The following is an 11,095-nucleotide window of genomic DNA, read 5'->3' on the forward strand; positions in this document are numbered from 1 at the left end:
TTCTTTCATATTTACTACATATATTATCTATAAAATTGGATCTTAAACGTGCAATGTTTGTCAGTTTCTCCTCATAAGAAAGTTGAAATCTAAAATTTAGATTCTAGACCCACCTTTAAACTTCATTATATATATTAAAAAATTTTAAAAAAAATTAAAATATTCAAATCTATATATGTGAATTTGAAATGCAAGTTTATGCCAGGAAGATATAATCTTTGGCGAAAAAATAGTGAAAAAGCAGTTTGTCAAAAATGTGTCTGAATACATATAAATTTGTTAGGCGGTGAGACTAGTGAAATACAATTGATTTTTAACCCCAAGTCAAAGTCTATCAACGACTTTTAAATATTTTGTCTGTGTTTATTGACCAAATTTCCAAAGATTAATTGCTGGGAATTTTCCAAATAATTAATGACGATGGAAACGTTATAGCATATTTAAACCAATGAGACAATAGCATGTTACATCATAGGTATGAAAAGCAAGAAATTTAAGGAAAGGCTTTAAAGTGTGTATCAATATCACTTTTTTAAGGTTTTATTCATCTCATCAGTTAATTATTTGGCATGCAAATGTATTTTCAAAAATAAACTTCGATAATACAATGAAATTTAATGATTAATTATAATTTACACTAACAAATCTAACCATTAAACATTCATCGGTTTAAAAATATAACTATTTAATTTGACAATAAAAAACTTGCAAAGGTTTTTTTTTTTTTTTTTTTTTTGTGTTGTTCCATTTTAGGAACGTTTTTAAAAGGCCAACTGTTTTTTGTGTTTTTGACAAATAAAAGTTCTGTTTATAATCAAATATATGTCTCACATAACTGTCTAAATGAGTGTCTATTTATACAAATATAATTGTCCAAATAGATGTTTGTTAGGACAAACACAATTATCCAAACACAACTTTTTCGTAAATAATTAAAAAAAATACAATTTATATCATTAATTTGAAAATATTCTAACATAGGAGCACCCGTAAAACCATACTTTTAATTTCCTTCATTTGATTAATATTTATCCTATCTGATCAATATTTATCCAATCTCATATATAGTAATGGACAAAAAGATTGCTGGCAACAACTCAAACAGGAAGCATTGATCAGTTGAATGATTTAATTCTGGAAGATGGAAATGTTTTAAGATGCCTGGATCAAGATGAACAGGCTATGCAATAAGATGTTTATATTCATCCTTATGAATTTACAAGTAAAAAAATTTCTCTCGTGCTTTTTTTTTTTTTAATTTTTAATCTATTTTTAAATATTTTATCCTAATATTTACTTTGATTGGAAAAAAATTACACGTATAAATTCTTTTGAACCAATAACTTTCAAGCATCAACTCTAATAACATGTCAACTAATCCAAAAGTTAATCAACAAATCCCCATGCTTTTAATAATCAATTATATAGTCATTAATAAAACATTAAAAATCAAATAGACCAAAATAACCCGTATCTCAAACTCTTTTAATTAGGTTAATTGGAAACCCTTGATAGATTTTTTTTCTTTTTACATCATTCCAACCAATCAAACTAAAACCATATTCGAAATGGCTTAAAAATCGTTGAATATCAATATTGTCATATAAGAGTATAATATTAAATTTGTGTTCATTCAAAATAAACTTTCTTTTTTATCTGAAAAGGAAAATAGATAAACCTTGGTCTTTTGCAAGGTTGAAAACTTAATAAATCAACTATGTCAATCACTTAATTTAGTACAATATTTCTCACCTGCCTGCCACAGTATCTTTTTAAACCTAAGAACTTCCTCAATTTATATAAAAAATGGGTTTTTTTTTTTTTTTATGTTCTTTTATGGATATTGGTCATTGGTTGTTGTCACTTAGTAATAATTATACATAAAACATTTTCTTCTAAGACGGTAATTTTAAAATAAAATATTATATTATTGTCACCTTAAACTTTAAAATTTAATAAAAATGGTTATATGTTAGTTGTCATGCTTACATTTACGCCTTAGTTTGAATCTTTTCTTCTCCTTCCTAAACCAGACTTGTTTTTGAATTAGCTAGGCTGCTATTATAATTCAGTTAAAAGTTTAATCTATCGCTCAACATTTTAATAAATTTTTTAAAATAATTATATGATTTACTGATAAAATATTAAAATTTTAATTTTAGTGATTAAAATTAAATTTTTGATATAGAAAAGAAATAATTTTTTTTAAAAAAAATTAACAATTAATTTTATAATACTATTTATACATCCACGAACATAAGTGCATGAAATAAACTCATATACGAGATAACAAATTAAACAAAAGGAAAAAAAAACAAAGACTAATAAATTGACATGTTACAAAATAGAACAATATAGAAAATAAGAAGCAATTTCCATTAGCATCTTAGCTTCTCAAGTGGTAAAACAATAAGAGACCCTAGATTCGAGCCATTGTTTTCGCTATACCAAAAGAAATTGCAATGGCTATCCTTCAACACTAGATATGCATCCAATATCCATGTGTAGGGGACATGGACATGGTTTGACTGTTCAGGCGTTACAATGTTAATTGTACAGCTTTATGCAGGACCTACAAAGACTATGGAATAACAAGCATCCTAGGACTGAAATGGGTGCTTCTATCAAGCCTCCAGATTCAAAACCAATGAGTAAACAAAGTCCTACAACTAAAACAGTTCCTTTCCAGAATTCGTCATGCAGAAAAAGGAATAACCAACATTTCCTACAAAACCTAGAAACTGATAACCTGGAGGGAATATCCAGCATCCCAGAATAAAAACACTAACTTTTGACACTTGATAAGCAAAACACATGAAAATCATCAAAATGAAAACCATAACTGAAACTATATTGATAACTACAGTTGCTAAAACAATTGGCGCTAAGAAATAGATTGATTCATAGAAGCATATAGCAAGAAATGAAAGGAGTACCTGAAGAGCAGTCCTGAAACCACGAGGAAAAGGTTTAAGAAGACCCAATGTTAAGAAAAACGCTACTGTGAGACAGCAGAGGTTGGAATGTAGAAATAAAGAAAAGTAATTTGATCCATGACTGATTTCCCTACATTTTCTTTATCTCTATGATTGGCAGTGGAGTTTGAGGAACTGTCTTCCTGCCAAACACTACCAGGTGGGCTAAGACTGGCTTGGTAGGTTGCTGTTAAAAGCAGTCCTAGAATTACTAGTAAGTCATTGCGGTCCTCAATTGATATATTGTCCATATCTTGAAAATTCACAGCTGATGACTTCGTCACATACTTGAACAGTTGTTTCTGCAATTTATAATTAAAAGTTGAAACTCTTGGAATACAGTAACCACGCAGAATTCTAATGCTTTCTCTGATATAAAGTTGTTGTGCAACATCCAGTGCCGTTGAACCAGCCTGATTGGTCGCATGTTTGTCAGCCTTGCAATGCAATAGCAGTTTAAGCATCTGTTTAATTAAGAGTGATGAAATTATACAATCTGAAAAGAATCTATTTCTTTTGCTAAAAGTAAAATTATTTAGAGCATATGTGTAGAACCTCATATTGATTATCGTGGGCAGCTATGTGCAAGGCAGTGTCGCCGTTCCTGTCTTTTTGATTCACCACATCCTCACGACAGTCGGTCCTCCTAAGGATCCCGCATAGGAGTTTGAGAGGTTCTAATTCTTTGTTGATCGTTGCAATATGCAAAGCAGTCTCGTTTGTAGTTTTCATACCCGAATGCATTCGGGTCAAGCCTTCAGAAAGCTAGCTATGAGATGAAGGTTGTGTTCTGTGGTTATTGCGTAGTGCAAAGGAGTCTCACCCTTCTTCCCTTTGACACGAACAAGATCTTTATCGTTTTTCATGAGAAGTAGCACCAGCTCTTTATGCCCCTTTTCAACTGCAAGGTGGATGGGACTAAAGCCTTGTTGGTTTAACATCCTAGCAAATGTAGGCTTTGAAGTCATTATCTCCATGGCAAAATCAATGCACCCTTCAGCTGCAGCTATGTGTAATGGAGTGTCAACGAACTCCATCTCATCAATATGCCTCAAAACATTAGAATCTCTTTGGATTGATGCATATAATTCATCCACATTTCCTTTTTGAGCGGCCCTCCCCAAATTTTCATCCATATCAGAAAAGGCAAATGACAATGAAAATGACAGGCAAAAAGGAAAAAAAAGGGGTTAGACTACTCTATACAGCAAAATCAAGGGTAAAGGAGAAGATAGAGGAAATTAGGAGTATGGTTTCGCTTAAAATTGAGCAACTCCCTTTCCCCCGGTAAGCACAAACACGAAATTTAGGTGCAATGATAAATGTAGAATTTGCATGTTAGATATAGTAATGCAATAAATATTTTTATATTCATCCTTTAGGAATTAATTTACAAGTAAAAAAATTGCCGTGCTTTTTAATCATCAATTATAGTCAACAAGAAAACACTAAAAATAAAAAAAGGACTAATTAAAATAAGTTAAAATTTTTACAGATCAAAATTTAAAAATTCAAACTCATACCCAATATTTTTACTTTTTCCGTTTTAATTCAATTACACAGTACCTTTCAAACTTAGGTGCTGTTTAGTCAGTCTATTACAGTCAACAAAACATTAAAATAAAAGCAGAATATTGAAAACTTAGTTTTGATCCATATCTTCAATTTTTTTTAGGTATTAAACTGAAACTGTTCAGACACGAGTATTGTTTATCCATATGGTCCAAAACGTTGAAAAAAAAAAGTTTTTTCACTTTTAACAAGCTATAAAAATTTTCAAACTTTATTTCCTGTTTTTTGCTTCTGAATATGAAAAACAACGTGTCAAATTCAAACACTTCTGCATCCAATTTCCAAAAGTGTTTTGAAAAACATGAAAGGCATTTTATCCGATTTCCGAACTACTGTTCACCTTTTACGTAACTTTCTCCATCACTTTTCCGACTCTATAAATCAAATCAAATCAAATCAAACGCCTAACCCTATTGTCTCGTCTTTTATCTTTTCACTCCAAATCTCCACGAGCCAAGTGGGGAGATAGATGATCGACACCGAAAGCACTCAGCCTCTTCGGCCCACTTCAAAACCACCGGAAGCCCTATAGCCCTACACCCAACTTTCTCTCGCTTTTTTTTTATTCATTTTATTTTTTAATTATAAAAAATACCTTTTTAATAATAGTTAAAAGAGAATAATCAATTTACATAAAAAAATTTATATCTTCTTACATTTTTTTAATTATTAATTTTAATAAATTTAATAAATGAGATTAAATTATTTTTTTATTTGTTTTTCGGATCTCTTGAACATGTTTTAACCAATGGTTAGAGAATGTTGGAAGAAAATATAAATTTTTTTATATAAGTTGATGTATCTGATAATTAAATATTCAAATTATATCTAACTTTGAAAATGAGTAATTTAATATTTAAATAAATAAATAAACTATTAATAATCTTATAAAAAAGATTATAATCTAAAAAAAAAAATTAAATATCAAATTTATTAAATATCATTTCATGATTACATGAATTAACTAAATAAATATTAAATTCATCATTAATAAATATAATACTTAAATTAATAGAATTAATGAAGTTAATACAAAATAACGAATTAATTTTCATCGAACATAAATATAACACCTATAATATTACATAAAAATTTTAAAAAATATATTCAAATTTATGTGAAGTTGAAATGCAAGTTTACGCTAGGAAGATAATCTTCGACGAAAATATGATGAAAAAGCAGTTTGTGAAAGATGTGTCTAAATACATGTAAGTTTGCTAGGCGGTCGGGCTAGTGAAATGCATTTGACTTTTAATCCGAAGTCAAAGTCTATCGACGACGTTTAAATATTTTGTTTGTGTTTATTGATAAGGAACCAAATTTCCAAAGATTAATTGCTGGGAAATTTCCAAATAATGAAGATGGATACTTTATAGCATATTTAAACCAAGGAGACAATAACAAGTTACATCATATGTATGCAAGAATGTTAAACTTATTCATATTTATTGAGAAATTTGATTTTTTACTTAAATGAAATAAAGATGGATATTACATTACAGACATGAAAATGAAGACGGATATAATTTTAAATTTTTATTTGCATAAAGATGAAATAAGTAATATAGCATTTATCCCGTATCCATACCTTATATATATTTTTATATATTAAGTAAAAAAATTATTAAATAATATAAATTATTATTTTAGATTACTTAAAATTAATAAATTTTTATTGAAAAAATATATATTAATATATATTTTTAAAAATTACTTAAATATACATGATAAAAAATTTTAAAAAAAGTTAAAAAATATTTTTTATTTTTTATTTTTTTCAAAAGTTATTGGTACGAAGATTACTATACCGATTAAATATCCATGGGAATGGGGATGGGATAAATTTAAAATATCTATTGAGTATAGATACAAAAATAAGTATAATATAAATATTAGAGGAGAGGGATAAGAAATACTCTACCCTCTTCATACCCTACTCGTTAACATCCATATACGTATGCAAATCAAGAAATTTAAGGGAAGACTTTAAATAGTGTATCAATATTACTTAATTATTTACCATGCAAATGTGTTTTTTGCAATAAACGTCGATAATACAATGAAACTCAATTATTAATTATATTTTGTAATAACAAAATCAATTCACTAAACATTCATCAGTTTAAAAACATAATTATTTAATTTAGCTATAAAAAACTTGCAAAGATTTTTCTTGATTTTGTTCCATATTAAGAACATTATTTAAAGGTCATTTGTTTTTGTGTTTTTCAAAAGCTAAAGAAGTTTTGTTTATAATCAAATAGATGTCTCACTTAATTGTCTAAATAAATGTTTATTTATATAGATATAATTGTCTAAATAGATATTTGTTAGGACAAACACAATTATCCAAACACAACTTTATGCAAATAATTAAAAAATATATACAATATTTTATTATTGTTTTGAAAATATTCTAACATAGGACCAACCCTAAAACCATACTCTTAATTTCCTTCGTCTGATCAATATTTATCCTATCGTAGATATGGTAATAGAAAAAAGATCGGGGGCAGCAACTCAAACAGGAAGCATTAATAAGTTCAATGAATTAATTTCAATAGATGGAAATGTTTTTAGATGCTCGGATCATGATGAATAGGTTATGTTCATCCTTAAGGAATTTAGAAGGAAAAAAAAAATCTTCCATGCTTTTTTTTTTTAGTTCTTAATTTACCCTTAAATTTTTTTATCTTAATACCTATCAATATAGTAAAATAAGAGTACAATATTAAATTTGCATTCATTCAAATTAGACTTTCTTTTTTATCTCGAAAGCAAAATAGTCTTTTGCTAGCTTTTAAAGCTTAACAAATCTAATTATATCAATCACTTAATTTGGTAGAATATTTCTCACCAGCCTGCCATGGTATCTTCCTAACCTTAATAACTTCCTCAATTTATATAAAAAATGGTTCTTCTTTTATGTTCTTTTGTGGGTATTGGTGATTAGTTGTTGTCACTTAGTAATAATTATATATAAAACATTTTCTTATAAGACGGTCATTTTAACATATAGTATTATATTATTATCATTTTAGACCCTAAAAATTTACAAAAAATTGTCAAATGTTTGTTGTCATGCATACGTTTACCTTTAGTTTTGAATGTTTTCTTCTCTCCTTCCTAAACCACACTTGTTTTTGAATTAGCTAGGCTGTTATTGTAATTCAGTTGAAAATTTAATCCATCGCTCAACCTAGTGTTGGTTTTAATAATTTCTTTTGTACAGTTGCATGATATATTGATTAAATGTTAAATTTTTAATTATAGTGATTAAAATTTAATTTTTGATATAGAAAATAAATAAAACTTTTTTTTAAACTCAAGAATTAATTTTATAATACTATTTATACATCCACGAACATAAGTGCATGAAATAAACTCATATACAAGATAACAAATTAAACAAAAAGAAAGAGATAAAGTGATACATCGACATGCTACAAAATAGAACAATTTAGAAAATAAGAAGCAATTTCCATTAGCATCTTAATTGCTTAAGTGGTAAAAGAATAAGAAACCTTAGTTTCGAGCCATTGTTGTCGTTGTACCAAAAGAAATTGCAGTGACCATCCTTCAAGACTAGATATGCATCCAATATCCATTTGTAGGGGACATGGACATGGTTTGACTGTTTAGGTATTACAATGTTGGTGTGTAGCTTTATGCAAAACTAATAGATACGAAAGAATAACTAGCATCCTAGGAGTAAAATACAATGAATGATAAAAAGCTGCATTGCATTTAAACCCCTAAATCCATCAATCCATTAGTTTGTTTTTTGGTTTCTTCATCTTTTTCATTGCAGCCGACCGTTAAGCACTCAACGTTATCATACCTCTTTTTTACTGATATATACATATTTTATTCTTTTTTATTTATATTCTTCGATATAAGTCATTTTTTCCTTTCCTTACTATATATTTTTTTTGTATTTTTATGCATATTCCACTGTCACCTACGATGCCCAACCTCTCTTCATTGCATGTATGGTTTTTCTTTGTTGTTTGGTTTAGTATTATGGTTTGCTTAATGGTTTTGTGAAAATTAGTTGTTATATTTGTACTCATCATTTATTTTGCATGAAACTCTTATGATATGTTGGAATCACAATATGGCTTGTACCTGTAAACTATTTATTGGTTTTAGAATGTTTTATGCATATTGGTCTAGTAACTATAGTGGATATTGGTTGTTTCTTACTATGTGATATTTAGATAGACAATTTGGTGTATTTCGTATAATTATAATCAAAATCACATATATTATAGAATCTGAAGAATATATGTCTCCTGCTACTAAGCATAAAGAAGATACACTCGTAGTGAAAAAAAAAAAAGCTAAGGGACGTGGTAAACAAATTAAAGTGAATGGTTCGAAAATTCATGTCGACTTCATTCAAAATGGGCAACTTGTGTTGGTTAGAGTTGCCAATTTGGATAGTCACATTGGGGTGGTCGTCCATAATAGTATTTCTATTATGTACCTAATTGACGGATGGTTCTTAATAAGTAAAAGGATCGTATGTGGGAGTTAGTTATGATATGTTTATTCAACAATATCTAAAAATTTGTTAATTTAGAAATTTAATTAAATTAATGTGTTCATACTAATTGTTTTAAATTTATTAAGAATGGTTTGACATCTTAAATAAGTATAAAAAAACTTATATTGCAATTAGCTAGGAAAGCATTTAGAGACTTTCAAAGCAGATTGATAACCCAATATATTTTATTGTTCACTAATAAAAGTGATTTATTAGCTGATCCTCTATCGTTATATATAGATGCTATCAATTATCAATAGTGGCCACATTTTGTTCAATATCGTCTATCAGAAGAATTTTTGATATATATACCCAGTATGTTAATTGTTTTTAATATTTTGTGTAATATATTCAATATATTAATATGTGATTTATCTTTTTTTTTTTAAAAATCAAAGAATAACAAAAGAACATTCAAGTCAAACAAGTATATCATTATCGGACATTGAAAAAAGGTTATATAAAAGTTAAGCATGATCTTATAAGTATTCACACACTTGTTTTATACTTTTATATGAATATTTATGAACATTTGTTTAATAGATTCTGATTCTTATGACGCCTTAATTTTTTAGGAATCATTTAGCTTTGGAACCGAAGTTTTTAAATAGGATGTGTGAAAAAAAAGATATATGCAGAAGGATGGATCATTCATAAATGAAGCAACCGAAGAAATGGTTAAAAAAACTGTAAGTATAACTAATCAATTTATCATGTATGATTGGCTTTATGTTGGTATCATGACTATATATTGTATAACTTTATTATTACACACCATCGTATTGTGTTTCAGGATGAATTTGCTACTAAATTTGAATCCAGTAAACTGTCAACTGGTTATGTAATGCCCTTAATCTCACATTGAAAAAATGTATGGATAAGGAATGATATATATGTAGAGATCTAAACCCATACTTGCGATGTACCTTTTGTAAGACAAAACTATGAGACCTTTGAGTTAAAGCGGATAATATATCTTGCAAGTTAGGTGTGGGTCTCTATAAATGGTATCAAAACAATAACTAGACAGCAGGAACTAAGTGTTACATCATAAAAGTCACTAAGTGCTATACAGTGGGACCATGGGAGTCACTAAGTGCTACACGGTGGAGAGCCACCTTTAGAATCCCCACGTCTGGTATGATATTTGTCCTATTGGTGGACTTGCCTTGATAAGGATGTCAAGCTTTAAAAATTGAGAGATTGTAATGCCCTTAATCCCACATTGAAAGAATGTGTAGATAAAGAATGATATATATATATATCTAAACCTAAACTTGTAAGGCACCTTTTGTATGACAAAACTATGAGACCTTCGAGTCAAAGCGAATAATACCTCACAAGTTGGGTGTAGGTCTCCATAAGTTATATCAAATATCCTTTATCTTTAGCATTAAAATTAAAAGAAAGACATGATAGAGTTTGGGGGATTGATAGATTTGTGTTGCCATCAAAGTTCTTCAATAATCAACCTAAACCCCCTCCAATGAAAAATGCAATTTATGAAGTAATCATTTAGCAACAACAACAAAGACTTGATAAGCAAAGGCAATGTCAAAATGATCAACAATAATGACTCACAGCTTTGGAGGCGATGTTGGCAGCAATACAGCCTAACATGCCCAGAGGGTAGTTTATTACCAACATCCAACAAGGACAAGCTTTCACTAATCAAGTCTAGCAGTAAACCCAAACTCTGGTAATAATCATTATTTTCATTTTGTTTATTCACTTAATATTTATTTGTATTTTATATTTATTGATTTGGTTTTAATACTTATATTTCATTAGATATTGTAACAGGATGTTGGGACTTAAAGGATGACCCCTGCTAAAGCTACCATTGATGTGTTATCTAATTATGCACTTGATCATTTATTCGAAGGAAATGTCATTATCGTTGAGTTCGGGGATGGGTTATTTGATCATCCATCCATTTCTTACATTAGGGGGCTTGAGATTGAGGCATATTGTACCCTTGATAGCTTCTCATATTGTT

At 28.5% G+C, this 11,095-nt stretch overlaps 1 pseudogene; it reads right to left on the bottom strand.

The window, feature by feature from the left end:
• Positions 1 to 2,643: 2,643 nt before the first annotated feature.
• On the bottom strand, positions 2,644 to 4,120 carry LOC111297624 (ankyrin repeat-containing protein BDA1-like; annotated as a pseudogene).
• Between the last annotated feature and the right edge of the window lie 6,975 nt (positions 4,121 to 11,095).

The sequence above is a fragment of the Durio zibethinus genome, chromosome 12, assembly GCF_047325235.1.
Source record: "Durio zibethinus cultivar Kanyao isolate XHJ-2024 chromosome 12, ASM4732523v1, whole genome shotgun sequence".
Classification (NCBI taxonomy): domain Eukaryota; kingdom Viridiplantae; phylum Streptophyta; class Magnoliopsida; order Malvales; family Malvaceae; genus Durio; species Durio zibethinus.